General features: G+C 44.9%; 1 protein-coding gene across 1 annotated transcript in view; it reads right to left on the bottom strand.

Moving 5' to 3' along the window:
- The window catches only part of LOC106749404 (discoidin domain-containing receptor 2-like), a 191,219-nt gene extending 188,777 nt beyond the window's left edge, over positions 1 to 2,442 (bottom strand). Inside the window, exon 1 of the mRNA XM_014628806.1 lies at positions 1,962 to 2,442. The gene's annotated coding sequence lies outside the window, so the exon portion shown is untranslated. The remainder of the gene's footprint in view (positions 1 to 1,961) is intronic.
- Between the last annotated feature and the right edge of the window lie 15,370 nt (positions 2,443 to 17,812).

Below are 17,812 nucleotides of genomic sequence, written 5' to 3'. Positions count from 1 at the left end.
TGGGAAAGGGGGGGGGGTTAGGGGGGTATGTGTGACAGAGGAATGAAATTTCTTGCGGTGCGACGTGCGAGAGAGCCCGCCGCCAGCGGACTTGTCGGGGTATTACGGTTCGCCCTAATGGAAACTGTCACCGAAACGTCCGCGGCAAAGCCGACCTGGGCTGACCAATCGCGCACTCGTCCACTTACCGCGACCGTCGCCGCCGCCTGGTACAGCCGACCGCTTTTCCTTCCCCTNCCCCCCCTCCCCTTCTTCTTTCTCCTCTTTTACGCGCTAATCCGCGAATTTACGCGCGATTCCGCGCGCTCCACCGGAGATTCGGTCTCCTCGACGCCAAGTGGAACTCGTCCGCGACGGGGCCGACCGAGCGCCCGACTAATCGCGTGTTCATCTACTAGCCGCGGTCACGGACACTGACGGCGACGGGCAACAAGCGACGCTCGATTTCTACTGGTTATAATTTCCTCAGCCTTGGTCCACATCCTTGCTTTAATGCCCGTATCTAACGTCATAGTTTAAATCTGATCGACGAGTAACCCGACGGAACTGACCGATCGCATTGACCGATTAGCTGAGCCGATCGGTCCGTTCGGTTGAGTTAATCGTCGGTTAGATTTGAGTTATGATGGTAGAAACGGACGTAAGACGTGAGCACGTAAGCAAATTGAGTGGTGACCGTCGTTTACCGAAAGAATAATCGATCGTGGTTGGTCGGTTCGTTTACTGCTTACACTTTGAAGCGAAGTTGTGCACCAAGGCTTAAGCGAGGTCTACAATGAGGACTTAAGACGTGAGACTCAAGAAATTGACCAATTACGGTCGAATTATAAGAGAAAAGTCAATTATGATCGGTCAATTTCTTAAATGTTACGACTCAAATTCTCACTGTAGATCCCGTTTTAAAGGCCGTCTGCAATAGTCGTAAAGTTATAATGAGAATTTAAAGTAAGACTTAAGCCTTGTCTGCAACTTTGCCTTAAGCCGTAAGCAAATTGATCAACCGGAGTCGATTATTCTTTTAATAAACGACTGTGACTGGTAAATTTGCTTACCGTTTACGTCTCGAAGCAAAGTTGTGGACAAAAGGTTCAACTTTAAGCCTTAAGTTGTAAAAAATTGGACAGTCGATTATTCTCCTCACATTTGACTGTGACTTGTCAATTTCTTTTGGCTCAAGGCTTAGAGCTTAATCAGTAAGATTTAAGCGGCAAGAAAATTGACCAACCACGGTCGATTATTCCCAAAGCATAAGGACAATAGTTGATTATGATCAATCAATTCGCTTACTATTTGCATCTTACTGCTTTACGTTTTTCTATGTTCGTACCTTACGACTTAAATTCTTATTATAGACACCGCTTAAAGTAAGCGATAAGACGCAGGCACCAGGCCGATTGACCAATTGGATTCTTACAGTAAGCATAATCGACTATGGTTGGTCGATTAGCTCACTGCTTACGTCTTACCGCATACCCTACGGCCATTGTGAACGGTTCTTTAGGCGTTCTCGTGAGATCCGCGAGTTATGATCGCGCGCGGACAATGTTCCTCCGCTCACCCGTGCGTATCGAATTTTCATCTCGAATTTTCATTATCGAGAGCCCACCTCGCTCGCTCTCGCGCGCGCTCACCAAGAAGATGCGACGGCTCTCGGAGAAATTTCTTCACGAGAACCGTGGGAGTTTCTTTACCGTGGAAACCGCCGGGCCGAGAAGCGGGGCTCCGTCGGACGTTCCGTAGAGGTCGGCACGTCCTACGTGACGACACACCGTAGGACCCCCGAGGAAACGAGCGCAACTCCGTCCGCTTCTCGATGCGCGTCTCGGCCGAGCTGATAATTTTCAGAGCGCGCGCGCGCGCGAGTCCGTTCAAACGCACGTCACCCCGCGGCGGCCGGACTCTCGGAGGCTGCCCGAGAGGGCAAGAGGGCGGTTAGGCGGAAAGCATAAATTTCTACGCACCGAATGAGCGATTCCGCCGGCGTCGTCCCGTCGTCCCGCGTCGTCGTTATCCTCCGCGCGTCGCTGCACATCCGACCGCCTCAAGATCGCTCCGATAAGGCTCGACGGCGGTGCGTCCGCTGGCGTTGGATCATCGTCGACACGACATCGGCTCTCATCTTATCCACCTTTCTCTCTCTCACCCCCTTCCCCCGAAACCGTCCCAAGCGGGCACACCAGCCGGAAATCCGCTGACGGCGTCGTCGTCTCGCAGGGAAAGCGCGGACGGGACGAATTTCCCGCCGACTCTCCTCTGTCGGAAAGGGCGGGAAGAAAGGGGGGGGGGAAAAAAAGAAAGAAGAGAATTCCGAGTGCCTCGAGGCGCAAACGGACCGCTCTCTTCTTCTCTCTGTCTCTCTCTCTCTCTCTCTCGCGGCGAGAGCAACGGGCGAGAGAAAGCGACGGGCGCGCGCGCGGTCCGGAGAGGGAACAGGAAGGAACGATGTTACACGCGCGGTTGCCAGTCGCAGACTGAAGTCGCGATCCGCGAGTAGCATCGATTTCGGTGGAGGGGGAAGGACTCAGGGGCGGGAGAAGAGGGGGCAACGCCGTGAAGCGTAGGAGGGACGGACGGACGGACGGTCGGTCGGTCGCCCGCTCGGCGTGAGGGTAGGCAGGTGAATCGAAGGACGGTCGCGCGCGAGAGTAACAGTCGGGCTGTACGCGCATCGCGTCGCATCTCGTCGCGTCGCGCCAAGCGAAGCGATGCCTTATATCGTTCAGCCACCGGCGGGAGCCGGTGACTGCCACTCTTGGAGTAGTTGCGGAGCGAGGGTAAACTCCGGGGAGAACGAGAGAGAGAGAGAGAGGCGGAGAGCGACCGCAGGTCGTCGGACGCAAAAGGGTTAACAGCCGCGTGCGTCTTAAGCGGTCCGGCCGCGCGGCTGACCAGGCGCGCACACTAACTACTGGCCGCGGCGAAAGCCGACGTAAGGAAACGCCGCTTCCACCTTCTCGCCCGACGATTCCTACCCGGTCCGGATATCACCGGCTGAAGGGCCTTAACACCCGGGGCAATTAGCTCGCTACTTTATGGGAAGCTTACTACTGTACCGTATCGCATTTCTCTTTGGAATTTTTCCCGTCCCGCAGCTCCCCCAGCGGACGGACATCGGTTTGTCTCACATCGTTCGCGCTTTTTTTTCCGGACAATCGGGTGAATAATGATTGTTATATTGTTTTTGAGTGTTTCCCCGCGGAAGTTTCGGGGAAACAAACGTTTCTTCCCGATTTTCTCGCGGATCTCTTCGGTTTCTGCTCTTAAGGGTGGGAAATTCGTTTGGCAAGTTTCCACGTGCGTTCAATTAAAGCCCGCTGTATTGACTTTTTTGGGCGTAAAGAGGATAAGAAACGGAAAAAAATCCGCGGAAAAATGGGGAAAAGTACGGGTTTTCTCCGAAACTTTAAAACTATAGAATTACTAAGAACTGTGAATAATAAGTCAACGGTGCGTCTAGTCAGTGGCGGAAAGATCGCGGCGCTTTGTTCTCGATCGAATATAGAATATAGCCAGTATTCGGTAGAGAGAAATTTATGTTTTGGAAATTAGAAACCAATTCTAAAGAAACGAAGTCCTCCGTCGGATACAGATCATTGCGAAATTTCTTGTGAAAAAAGTTATTTTCTATCAAATATTCAATAAGTTTCTTAAAAACGAATTCTAAAGAACTAAGACGCAAATTCCGCTCTCGGATACAGATATCTTGCGAAGTTGGTCGAGACGAAATTTCTCTTATCTGCGAATCGAAGACGAATTTTCAATAATTAAGAAACGAATTCCGCCATTGGGTATGGATATTGTCGAGCAAGAATTACCTTTTCCGACGATTAAAGGCCAATTCTGAAAAACTGAGAAACTAATTTGATATCGGATACGCATGTGAAAGAATTTTCGTTCCGGGGATTAAACGCTAATTCTGAAGGAAACCAAGAAACAAACTCTATCGCTACTGAATACGGGCCTGTCGCGAACGTTGCCGAGATGAAAGTGCTGCCATTGACTGTGTTTAGTTCACCTGTACCTGGGATTAATAACCTAGTTGCGTTCCGTGTTAAGACTTGTTTTGGCGATTCGAACGTCCCTTAACCCTTTTAATGCCGGGCGAAAAAGAGGTGCTTATGCGAAGATAACCGGCCGAATTTTACGATTTTACTAGGATTTGGTAAAAGGCTCATAAAAACCAAACGAAAAGCAATATTTAAAAATTATTTATTTTCATTCTCTCGTAATGAAATTAGACTATTTATAACGTATTATAAATTTATTTTGAGATAGAGATCTCTCGCAATGCGAATAGTAAAGCGCTACAAGGTGCGGGCCGATATATCGGCTCTGGCACTTTTCGCCAGTGCAGCGAGGGCCGATATATCGGCCTCCGGCACTAAAAGGGTTAATATCGCCCGAGTACCGTTCGATTGTTGCCGGACGATGCTTGGGAGATTCCACACGGTGAATACCGGCTTCGCGGTTCTCCCTCGCCGAGCCGTGTGCTCTTTTCCCGTCGCGTTTCTCAACAATGCGCGGCGGCGATTATAGCGTCGGTATTCCCGCTCGTAGCGCGAACAAATTAGCTCTTTCCGGATCACGTATCGCACGGTTAACTAGCGGCGATCGAGTCGGGGCCGCGGCACGCGAATTAATTGGCGAAACGCGCGTGAATCGCCATTGATATTTTTTCCGCGCCGTGTCGCGTCGGATATTAAAAAAAACGTAAGAATTTTTCGCGCGCTTCGAAACCCGGTGTAAAATTTTCGCGATTCTGCACGCGATATCGCGCCGCTTGTTTTATTATTCGTCCGCTTATTAAATTCATAAATTGTTTAATTCTGCTTTACACGTGTGTGGATATTCGCTCCGAACCGTGACGGAAAGAGAGGGAAAGGGGAGAATGAGGGAGGGGCAGAGAGAGAGAGAGAGAGAGAGGAAGAGAACAAAAAAAGCAGAAGGAAAAATTGATGACGCTGCGAATGTTGTTTTATTCGTGCGCATTTATTTCAAAATTGCTCGAAATAAGTAATATTTCATCGAAACCTGAATATCAGTGTTTTCGCGAAATGTTTGTTATTGTGAAATTTGCGAAATATATATTTGCACATCGCGAAATAGTTGCTGCCCATAATCGCTTTATTTTGTTTCACTCGCGTCCTAAAAAACACCGGGAAAACCGGTGAACACGAGGGAAAAAAGGGAGAATAAAACAAGCGCGCGGGAGGCGGAAAAAAAGGAATACCGTAATCGGTTGACCCCAAACATGCGTGCGGCGCTGAATGGTCCGCTAATGCCAGGGTTCGTTCGGTTGTGATTGCGGATCGACGCACGGCGGCGGTAACGATAATCGTCTATCAACGACGAATTCAACGTCGGGCTACGCTTGACACCGGCAAACAGCGATTACCTGTGTGGTGGATAGATTTACGGGTGTTGCCGCGCGGCTCGTACGAAAGAACCAGAACGAGAAACGAGGAAAACCAATGGAACGAGATAGCGACTGAGAGTGAGAAAGCGAGAAAGAGAGATGAGAAAGTGAGAGAGAAAGAGAGAGAGAGAGAGAGGGAGCATACAAAAATTATGCAGTAATTACCGTTTGAATAGAATACATTATAGCACACATATTTTTCGTCTGGAATCTTCTCTCTCTTTCTCTCACTCGATACTAACGCGGGTTTCACTTTACTCGCTTCTCGCGGTCTCTCTCGTGTCTCGAAACTCTCGAAAACTCGGAGGATCATTCTTTCCAAATTCGACAGGACGGATCTCTCTCTCTCTCTCTCTCTTTTTATTTTTCCGTCGCAACTGGGAAGCCGATCGGCCACGACGCGATTTCTCGCGGATTCTTCGATCCGCGAAGCGCCATTGCTCTCTTTCTCTCTCTCTCTCTCTGTGACGTGCGAGTGTTTGTTGTTGGGCGCGTTTCGATCTCGCGTTCCGTTCATTTTTCTTCCAGCCGTTTCTGCCGTTTTTAGCCTCTTTTTACGGGGGTCGTCGACGCCGGTGTCGGGTGTATGTACGTTAGCGTGCCGCTTGATAGCCGGTTGTTATGAGGAGGAATATATCGACAGGAGCGTAGCGAGAGCGGATTGCGTACGCGGAAATTCCATCGGCAGCCGATCGGCCGCCCCCGTGCGAGACGCCTCGCGGAACGGCGCGCGGTTTCGTGCGCGCAATATCTCGCGAATGGAACGCGGCTCTGTTTGTTCGTTCGTTCGTTCGTCGCGGCGTTTAACCTTCCCGCCGCGTTCTACGTTGGGTTTATCCCGCGTTTCGTTCCAGTCGGTCCCGCGAGCCGACTTTTCACTCATGAACGGTAAACCCGATATCAATATTAAGGTTGACTAAATAGGCACCGGGGAAAACGTAATTTCGCCGACGCAGAAAATTGTCAGTCACTATGGGAACGGCAAAAAGATTTGCCGCATGGGGAAAAAATAATTTTGTCGTTGTGGCAAAGCCGTTGTTGCGACAGCGATTAAATTTAGTTGGCGCAGCCAATTTATTTTGCTGTCCGTATGGCCAGCAGATAGCAATTAATACTCTTAACAAATCTCTTTGCTGTTGAAAATATATCTTTTTGCTATCCGACAGATTTTTTCCGCTGTCACTATGGTAATTAACAATTTGCTGTGCTAGCGAGAAAAATATTTCTCTCCGCGAGGTATTCAAATGATCAAATAGGCGATCAAGTGTTTGCAATACCGTTAGTTTTATCGGAGAGAAGTAAGTACGGCAAATTTTCACCGAACGTGTGTGAACTTTTCCAAAAGAAATCGTTGCGGTCTCGGGACAGAAGCGGAAGAAATCCGGGGAGAAATGGGGAAAGGGGGATATTTTTTCGGATACTTTAAAACCACAGGACGAATTTGATCTACGGATCGGCCGGTCGAAGAAAACTCGAGGGCAATTCGGACCTATTCGCGTATACGAATTGAAACCGAGACTCGGACGAGCGCGCGCGCGCGCGCGCTTGATGACAAGAATCTTTTTCACTGCACACGGCTCAAATGGAAACTGATAAGAACGTACACGGGAGCGATACGCCGCGAGATCTCGCGCGATCGTGTTTACCGCGAGCTTTATTCTCTCGGCCGCAGCTCTCAGCGCTACATTTACGCGCTCGTCCGCTCGCCCGCTCGCGCTTGTCACGTTACACCAGCGATTCGTTCCCCCGACAAGCTTCACGCGAGTATTCTTAGCCGATTAATTAGATTTTACCAGCGATATCGCGCCCGGCACACGTGGACATGCAAGCGCAATGTAATCGAGGATGTGAATGAATAGGCACAAAGTAAAGTTACTCTGTCACACTTTCTTTTTCCGCCCGCCCGCCCGCTCGCTCGTTCGCTCGCGCGAACGGATCTAAAGCCGCGTGTGTAGACCGTAGCTTTTAATTATGCACTTCGTTAAAAGGAGTAAGTGGCGGCTCGCGGTTTCGCCTTTAATGTTTTCTTTGATCAACGGCCCGTCGCGATAATGCACCGTGATATCGCGTTATTACACTGCGACTATTTATAATAATATCAGTTTAATAAGCGTGTGTGTCGCACTCTCTCTCTCTCTCTCTCTCTCTCACTCTCTCTCTCTCTCTCCCCCTCACTCGCTCTGTCGCACGGAAGAAAGAATTTTGCTGGAATAGCAAATTGTTTGTTAATATAGTGACAGCAAAAAAATTTGTTTGGACAGCAGAAAGATTCGATAAGAATATTAATTGCTATTTACTGGACGTCAAAATAATTGGATTATGCCAGCTAAATTTTATTGCTGTCGCGACAACGTTTTGCTACAACGGCAAAATTATTTTTTCCATGTAACATTTCCTTTCTCTGTCACTTTACATATTAACGAACAATTTGCTGTTTCGGCAGAACTTATTTCCTCCATGCGTGATCACGGCGATCGCGCGTTCCCGATTCGCCGATTCGAATTATTTACGAGTCGTTCGTTTCCTTCCAGCGAAATTCCACTCGAAAAGCGGCCAAAGGACGCTCAAATTCGAGCGACTTTTCACTCGTGCAACGCAAATTATCCCCCTTTGAATCGTCGAGTGAGTGCGTTGAGAAAAAAATGTTTGAAAAAAACTTGTACCATTTTTCTCAGCAGTAGAATGATATTTTTCCCTATATATTATAGTGTTGCTGATGAGAACCTCATATGCATAATGTTGCTTGTTCTGGGAACAATAAAAAATATCATCGACGCCAAAAAGAACTACGATTCTTTTTATCTTCCCCTATGCATTTTTTTTTCTCTTCTCTTCTAACCTTAATACAGCTTTTTTGAAGATTGCGTAATCAATTGCTAATTATATTTGAGATGCCAAAGATATAATTCCCCATAAACGAATAAATAAATAAATAAATAAATTTGTAATTAAGATTAAAACTACTTGTTCTTTCAGCGTATTTTTATTTTATTTTATTATTATCATCTTATGGGAAATTATTCCTTTGGTACAAAATTCTACGCAATTGGTCGGAGGAAAATCCTAAACTGTAAATTTACAATAATGAATACATAAAATATATAAAATACGTAAAATAAAAAATACAGAAGAAGAAAATAAAGGGAAGTTAATCGAAAGGAGCTTAAAGACTCAGATGATGACGATTCTGTTATAAATGAGGACCAATGGCATGTGACAAAAGTCAAGGAAATCGACAGCACTATTGTCGAGTAGAAATAAACGATTCAACAATTTAGACGTCTCCTTTTCCATTTTCTTCAACTTACCACGAACGGTCATCTTGAATGAAAGAAATCGCACTTCTAAATCGATATTGCGACAACGGTTAATTAAATGCCGGAGGAATTCGTTAAAACTGCATTACTCCCTTTCGAAAGTGGATCGATCTGCCGGCTTTTCGGGAACGAAGTTCGGGACGATAACACCGGCCGATAAGAAGCCGGTCTCGTGCCTTTCTCGTTTTCAGCCGCTCGCATCGAGATTATCGCTTGATGGAGTACCGTGGACTTGGCGCCGGCGTGCAGTTTATTAATTAAGTTTACATAAGGCGTACTGACGCGCTCGCGGAGTATTTGTCCCTCAAGTATATCTTTTTTTCGCCTCTCTTTCCCCCTCCTCCTTGCCTCTTTCTCTTGTCTCGGGGGCTGATGATAAATCGTCCGCGAGCACGCGATTGCCAGCAATGATTGGACGCTGATACGAGCGGCGCGTACGCGCGGCACAAAGCGCGGCCACGTCGTCGGCTTTCATTCCGCCGGCCGATTGAATTATTCAGAGCGTCTCTGACTCCGTGATTGATTGGAGCGAGCAAGTAAATCCGCAATGAGCATTAAACGTAATCCATCCGGCGTGTCGGGTAGATTACGCGTATATCTCTCTCTCTCTCTCTCTCTCTCCCTCCATCCCCGATTCCGTCTGTCGCTAAATCATCGCTGATAGGGGCCACTTGCTCCTCGAGGGAGGCTCAAGCGCGAATATTCCTCGGTGTGTGGAGAAAAATATCGCGGAAGAGACGCGAGACCGTAGTGCATTATTTATCAGGCCGAGACGATGTCCGTCTCGCGCAACGTCGGTAATTTGCCCCCCCCCCCTTCGCCGTCGAAAGCAACAAACGAAGCGCGGTAGTAAATCGTGCCGGCGATATGGATGCACCGTATAATCGCACTGTAATTCCGACGATCGATACGCTTAGGAAAGAGAGGAGGAACGGGCCGGGACGGAACGCACTGACATCAGCCGGTCAATTAGGTATAATGCGAAGAAAATTGTACGTAATGCCGCGGCGGGGTCGTACGGGCCGTCGGCTAAATGCTTTACGACGCAATTGGACCGCGGCCGTTAGGCACGAGAACGCTGAAATCGAGAAGCCGCGGACGCACGCCGGTCGGTCGGTTAGTCGGCTCGGAAGAATCCTAGAAGTTAAACGAGCTCGGGCCGCCCGGGAACGTCTGGCGTGGCAAAGACCGAGGCTTATCGTCACCATTTCCACAAGCAGTGATTAAAAAGAAAGGTGTATGCGATGCTTCGAAACATCGTGTAGATTTTAATGTAACTGTAGCTTCCTCAGCAAAGAATCGCTCCCTTGAGTACGGCTGAGTACTTGAGAAACACTTTGCATAAAGAGGGTCCCGTTTTATTGGAAGTAGTAGAATATCTTGAAGAAGCAATGATAAAGAAATGATTTAGACAAAAGTTGTAGGGTTTGAAGGGGGCACAAGGTTGGTGATCTTAACTTTGTTGCATAGTCTATTATTCAAGATCATTTCGAGATTATCTCCATTTTCTTTTTAGATATAGTCATATAGTTTCTTAACACAAATCAATTCCTCTGTTCGTTCTGCGCATAAAAGTACTGGGGCAAGATTGAGATTATTGAAAGATGCTTTGCAAGATATTTTTATCCCGATATTTTTCAGAATGAGATGTGGAATATCTCAGAAAATGTTCGCTTAGACGTTGGAAGATGTAATTAATTGCGCGTAAAAAGTCGACTGCAGGGCCAACCGAGAGCCGAAGAATCAAATTTACTCTAATGGATTGAGGTACTTGCATGGGTTGGATGGTATTTGTATGGATTAAGTATCCACTCTACATTTGAGTTGATTCACTCTTGCGATTCCTAACGGCGGTACTCCCACTCCCGCTTCAAGTATATTTTCGCAGAAATTTAGAGAACATAAACTAGTCAATTGCGTCTGAAAGTTAACTTGCGGGGTCAACAGAGTGTCGGCGAAGTGAGGTAAAAAGTTCACGCGTCTCAAATTGCATTTATTCATCGTCTTAAATTTCCCTTCCATTTTTAATTCATCCTTAACGATACAGCCGTTAATTACGATTTACATTCCCCAAATTCACCGGAGTAAAATCTCGCTCAAAATAAGTGAAAACCCCGTCGAAGTGATAATGAGAAAGTCCCGCCACTCGCCACTCACACAAGAGCGAATCTTTAACTCCAACTTAAAGTAGAGATTCTCGTGCGAACGAATTTATCCCCCCCCCCCCTCGTTCTGTCTTGCAATCGATTTCCCGGACGCGATCAATTAAGACTCACATTCCCGAAATTTCTCACCCGGAAGCTCAACTTTCAACTCGCGTACGCAGTCGATGGAAATCAGATCGCGCGGCGGTGAACGTCATCAAGCTGGCGGAAACGCGCGTGAACCGCGTGACGATCTCTCCGCCGGATCGTATCGTTTCGCGAGAGCGAGAAAAAGAAGGAGAGAAAGAGAAAGAAAGAGAGAGAGAGAGAGAGAGAGTAAGAGCCACTGTCGGCTGCAATAGACTCCGATTATTAAGTGTCGCACACGCAATATCGCGTTAATAACAATCACGCGCGTCGATAACTCGCTCGCGAGGCTGGCAAACGCGAGCAGATCGCCGCGGCCAGATCGGCTCGCGTTAATTAATTTTGCAGGAGTCACTTTTTCATATCGCCGTCGCGTCGTCGAAATTACGATCGGCGGTGTTGTAACTCTCGCGCACACGCCCGCACGCACGCACGCGCACACACACGCACGCACAGTCCATACGACTCTTTTATTTGGCGGCTGCGCTGGACGAGATGATATAATCTTAACGACGCGCTACGCGATACGTTCGTAAATGAGCGTCGGTCGTTATCGGAATGAAACTTATGACACCGCCGGTAACGAGCGGCTAATATCGTTCCTCACGGCGCGCCGAAAATCAGCGGCGCAAAAGTCGATTAATTTCGAAGCGCTAATTCCCGCCACCCCCGCGCCCCGTCGCCGCAACGCGGCGTACGCGGCGGTCTATTGATCTAAACTGGCGTAATAACAAGCCCCCCCCTCGCATAATCCGCGACGGTTATTTTTCAATTGAAAGATCGTGAAATTAATCGGCGATACGCGCCCGCTCGCCGATTACTTCAACGCATCGCGGTAAATCTTCTTAATAAATCGCGCGATAATTAATTCAGGAGGCGGACACGACGAACGGGGAACGGATCGAAGCTTTTAATACCTGTTGTGTGGTAACGTCAAGTGGCGGGAGTCGCCAGAATTATTTAACCTTTACCCCGCCGCCATCGCCGCTACACTTGCACGGTGAAAAACATTTTGTATACCTGCGTTGAAGGTCCCCGTTAAAGCCGCCGTGTTGAATTTTTCATATCCGTGCGTTAGTTTGGCGTATTGTGTTTATGTTATCTTAATATCTCTTGTCTTCTCTCGAGCGATTAAGTGTTCCTCGAAATGTTGACTCTATATTAAACTTTTAATTCTATAACACAGTAGGAACTAAGGTAACAAAATAGATTCAATTACAGTGATTTAATTTACTTCTATTTATGATACCTTCAATTTCCGTTTCCGTTGCTTTTAATCAAAATAGATTAGTTTGAATATTGATATGAATCTAACAATGGAAATTTCAAAAGTTTTTATAGCTTCCAGATAGCGTTAAATTTGTAGAATTAAAGATTCAAGAGAGAAGTTTGCAAGTATCACTAAAATGCAGAGTAAAAAATTTTATATTACAGTCCGCCTAAATTTTTGTTTAAAATAAATTAAAGTTAACTAAATTAAATTTACTTTAATATGAGGAATAAAATCATTTAAAAGTACACAAATATGTTAAATTCATATATTCACCATGTTAACATGTTACTTTCTAACGTATTTACCTTGTTAGAGTGGCGTAAAATTTTAGTAGACCGTTTGTAACATAAAATTTTTTATTGTGTAGGTTTTTACTAGTTTAGATACCATCTAAATAGGCACAAACTGCTCTTAAAAGTGTCAAAGATACATCGAAATTTTGACTCGAGTTGACGCGGATTTTAATCGAAATTTTGATCCCAAATCGAAACTTTAGTTCTACATGAAGTCTTCACAGGTTTTCTATTATACTCCTTTAATGCTACAAATGGGAAGTTTTTTCCGTTTTTCCTACTTATGAATTTAACGTAGGACTAAGTAGACTTAATGTAGGGACCAAATTTCGACTCGGAATGTTAAATCTTTTATTCTGCAGCACAGTAGGAGCCAAGATAACAAAATAGAGGTTTCATTTCAATTCTAATAATATAAATTATATTTACTTTGTGACTCTGATGATGTCTTACATTTCTTTTTTCTCTGTTTCAATGTCAAGTTGAACAACGTCAAATAGATTGTTCGAGGTAGCATTAAAATTAAATTCGTATAATTAAATGTTAAAGGGAGAAGTTAATAAATGTCATTATTTTCTAAATAGGTTTTTATTAGTCTGTAATCTAAGTAGACGTAAATTATTTTCAAGATCCTCGAAATAGCATCCACAAGTAAATCACAGGTGTCGAAATTTTCACTTTGTGTTAAACCGTTAATTTTACAATACAGCAGAAATTAAGATAGCAAAATAGATTCAATTCTAAATTCTATAATTTCCTTCTACCACAAAAATGTTTTAAAATTCCGTTACTTTCCTTTAAAATAGCTAGTTTCGAATATTCTTATGAATTTAATAATCCAAATATCGGAGACATTTGTAGTTTTAAAATAATAATAAAATTAGATTAAGGATTCAAGATTCAAGAAAGAAGTTAACACAAATGTCAGCACCGTCAGAGTAGATTTCTATCGGTTCGTAGTCGCGAACAATCCTTAAGAGTCTCAAAGTAGCATCGAAATTTCGTCTCGGGGGGGGAGCTCGCGAGCCATTTGTGCCGCACAAACGCGGAAACGTTCCTCCGTTTTCGCGGACGCGCTTCGTCGTCGTCGTCGACGCGATTCCCAGCCGGATCAGGTGCGCGCGTGTTGCTCGCGTTAGTATCCTTGCGAATAATTTCTCATCCGTTAGTAAAGCGGGCTCGTCTTACCTATCGTTGGCTTGCACACTGTGAGAATGTGACACTGCACTTCGTCATTAAGAGTACAGGCAGTCGTTAAGCCTCGCGCCCGGTCGGGCGTCGCGTTGCTCGCCGTATCCGGTGAAATATTAATTACGTGAAGTCGCCTGACGGAAACTTGACAGGAACTATTCGTGATCGCGGATCAATGCGCGAATAATGGCCGCGTGGCGCGCAGAAAGGGGGAAAAAAAAGGAAGAAGAAACGTGAGCGGCGGTACTCGGGGCGGTGAGGCGCGAGTCGATCAATCACGCTCGTGAATTGACAACATGGCGGTCTTACTCTTTGAATTTTTCGAAGTGAAATCTCGCTCGAGACGAGTGAACATTCACTCCGGCCGATGGCGAAGATACCGCCTCTCGGAATCGTAAGAGTGAGTGTTTCGCTGAAGCTTAGAGTGCATTCTTACTTCGTACGAGTGAATGTTTCGATCGATCACGGGGAGGGAATTTTTTTGCGGAATAGTACGTATAGAATTTTGTAACCGGGTAACGTATCGTTGAACCGCCTTAATTTATTATTCCTCGGATTCTCACGCGCTATTCATATTTTACGGACCGAAGTCTTTTGTTAAAAATTATACGATGCTGCTTAGAAGTTTGCAATATTCCTTGAAAAGATCAACTTTATTGGCAGTCTATACCCTTTAGGAAACATGGTGAAGTTAGAAAAAAAAATTATACGGGGGAAACTAAGCTAAGTTAAAACTGAGAGGAAAATATCTAAAAAATGAAAAATATTCAATCAGTGAGTATTAATAACACACATTTATTTAAATCTAAATTCCTTTATTCAAGTAGAACAAACAATTGCTTTTTCTCATGAAAGGCTCTAGTTTCAAGAAAATATAGATTTTCTCGCTCGAAAAATTCCTTTTCATCTTATAACAACATGTATATATTAAATAAATATATAATGCATATGTAAAATATGTGATTCGTATCCAAAAAGTAAATATATTTGATTTCTTTCGATATTTTTCTGAGTGGAAATATTCATTCGACGATTCGAGAATTCACCGTGTGAATAATGAATGAGAAATGACTCGAATCCGAGTAACTCGGTGATCACTTCGCTTTTTGAATGGGGTTTTACTCCGAGAAATTCAGAGAGTACGTTCTCTCGATAATTCTCGAATGTAATTGACTAATCCGCTTAATTCACTGCTTAAGTTTCACCGCTTACGTTTCTCCATGTGCTATCCGCTTAAACGCGTTCGTTCAAATGGAGAGAGAAACGAGAACCCCAGGAGTATCTTTGCTATTCTTCGACGAACCCAATCGGATATCGACCGTGTGCGCGGTCTCTCCTTTTTTTCATCCCTCTTCTCTCCTTCCCTCTTCTTTTTCCTTTCAATTTTATTCCCCGAACGGATCGAAAAACGGATCTCCTCGCGGCGCTAATTCATGTAGCGGATTCGGCCGCTAAACAATTTCCTCCTCTTCGGGCGGATTCCCGTTCTTATCGGACGCGCGAGGAGAGATCGCACGAGGCGTGCGATCGGGCCCGATGCTCGTCAGCGCTGCGCGCTTTTCTCCTCTATCGGCGCGCTCGTAAGGTCGGATTTCTGCGAGATTTACTCTCGTGAAAAGCAGTCGCGGTGAGAGCGCATCTTTTACCATTTATCGCGCGCGGGAGTACTCAGCGGCGCTGATTTAGATAAATAGGGCGCGCGCACGGCGCGACCCATAAAGCACACGACAAAGGAGCGTGTCTACTGTCAATGTGTGTATCAAGGATCTGGCGGAAGAGTCGTAAGGGATAAAAAGAGGCGGAAAAAAGGACGACATAGGGGGACTAAGGGAAAAAGAAAACGAGAGAGAGAGAGAGAGAGAGAGTTCTCTTCTCGGATTAAGGTTGTATTGCCAATAATTGGAAACACTGAAAAAATTATGAAAAAGTTATGAATTGATCTACGTTGCGTTTAAACGAAAAGTTTGACGGTAATTCAGTGTAATTTATAATCTTTAATTTCGTCGGATAAATACGGAATTTGAGTAGCCCCCTTGATGCGCCGCTGAAAATGCGGCATTAATAGGCAATACATCCTTAAGATCGAGCGTACGAAAGGATACGTGTCGGTGGCGAGGACGATGGACGATGGGCCGTCGCACCATGTGCTAACTTAACTGAAGGGATTACGAGCTTAGTTAATGGATGCCTCTCGTACAGTCCGGGGCTAACCGCCGCGTTAGCCTACCGGCGGCCGGCGCGCGATCCGTCCCCCTCACGGGTACGCGCGATGGATTTCCAAAATCTTTCGTAATAAATGCCGGGTTATGTTGTGTGTGACTAGGGTCGGGCGTGCCGAGACGCTCGCCCCGCCGGTCGTTTTATGGCCCCCCGGAATTAACGGCGTCGGCTAACATCGATTTTAGATTAGCTCGTAAGGACCGCCGGCCGAATTTCGCCGGGCTCGCCACTTCGCCGACGCCGCCGCCTCGCGCGCGCCGTTTACGGAGGGCCGACCTTATTGCGGCGGGAAATAATCAATCTGCCGACGACGCTGACCGGCGTTCGAGGGATCGCCGGAGACCTCGACGCGAGATAGAAGTCTCTCCCCGCGGCTCGGCGGTTCGTGGCTGAAGTTATTAGAGCTCGAACGAACGTTGAAAAATTTACAAAGGCACCGCCCTCCGTTAGGAGTAATCGACAGGGGTAATCGCGAATCGCGGCACCGAGAGGAAAGGTATCTGGAAAATGAAGGAATATTTATTCGGTGTTGATAACATATTTAGGGAAGTCCCGATTTTCTGCTAGTTAAGTAAAATTAATAATTGCTCTGATAAAAAGCTTCGACAGATCTAAGGATGCTCCGTAGCCGTTGACGAATTTGATAAATGTCGGTAACGTAGAGGCGATCCTTACATAAACACTGACACAATCATGATACTCTTTTTGTATTTCTTGTATACGTACATTTTATGTAAAATGTGAGTGCGATATAAATGCGATGAAAATGCGCCACTCTGCTGTTTTACTACATTTACGACGGGAAATTTAACCAAGATATATAATAGTTTTTTTTTTTGTAAACTTTTCATGTCTTTTTAGATATATATAAATACCATTGAAAAGGCATAAAAATGTCCTTTGAAATTTTCCTGACTGGAGCATTGACGTTCGGTACGTACAAGCTGCAGAATTTCTGTAGGTAAATATTTTCAGGTCTTATTATTATTATTATTATCAAGTAAATACACTGATAGCTAGAGGTATAATTTTGAAATTTTAGTCTCTCTCGCCATGTACTAAGCAATAATCCGACTCATTTTCGCGCGTATTTTTACTGTATAAAAGCATTTATAATTCTGTGCAACCAATAAAACGTAAATTTTACAAAAATAGTTCTATATTCTGTCGGAAAAGCTTCCAAATAAAGCATCCCCTTAAGAGAATGTATTCTCATTTGAAAAAAAATTCTTTCTTAGTATAAAAATATGTATTTTGGTATGAATAAATATGTTATTATCGCCCACCGAATAAATTTTTTATTTCTTAGGTATTTTTTTTCTCTCAGTATATATGCATTTGACTGTATAAGGTGTTTAAAGGGGCACATACGTTCATTCCGACATTTTTATAAAAAAATTTCCTTCAGTTTAAATTTGTTAATAACATGGAATAAATTATAATAAATATTAGATTGCTGCTTTCCTTAACAAAATGAATTGAAATGTTCACGAAATGTTGGAAATAATTCGATAAAAAACACGATTCCCGAAAACTGAAACAGAAATTATATTAATTTTAACTTATTCATTTAGAAGATATGTAAAATAAAGTTGTTTAAAGATAATTTGATATGTGGGAAAGACCGATCTTTTTTACAATTTAATAAAAATACAATTGTGTTCAAATATCTGAAATCTCAACTGTGTACATTGGAAGTTAATATATGTGGCTATCAGTTGTGAGCTGAATTAAAGTTACATCGGCTCTGTTTTTAGCAATCTCGCTTGTTATTAGCGCGTGAATAAATTATTCATGCAGGAATCGGAGTT

Source organism: Dinoponera quadriceps, unplaced genomic scaffold (genome assembly GCF_001313825.1).
Source record: "Dinoponera quadriceps isolate SergipeBrazil2010 unplaced genomic scaffold, ASM131382v1 scaffold3386, whole genome shotgun sequence".
Lineage (NCBI taxonomy): Eukaryota > Metazoa > Arthropoda > Insecta > Hymenoptera > Formicidae > Dinoponera > Dinoponera quadriceps.
This window is presented reverse-complemented; position numbering and strand designations above follow the sequence as displayed.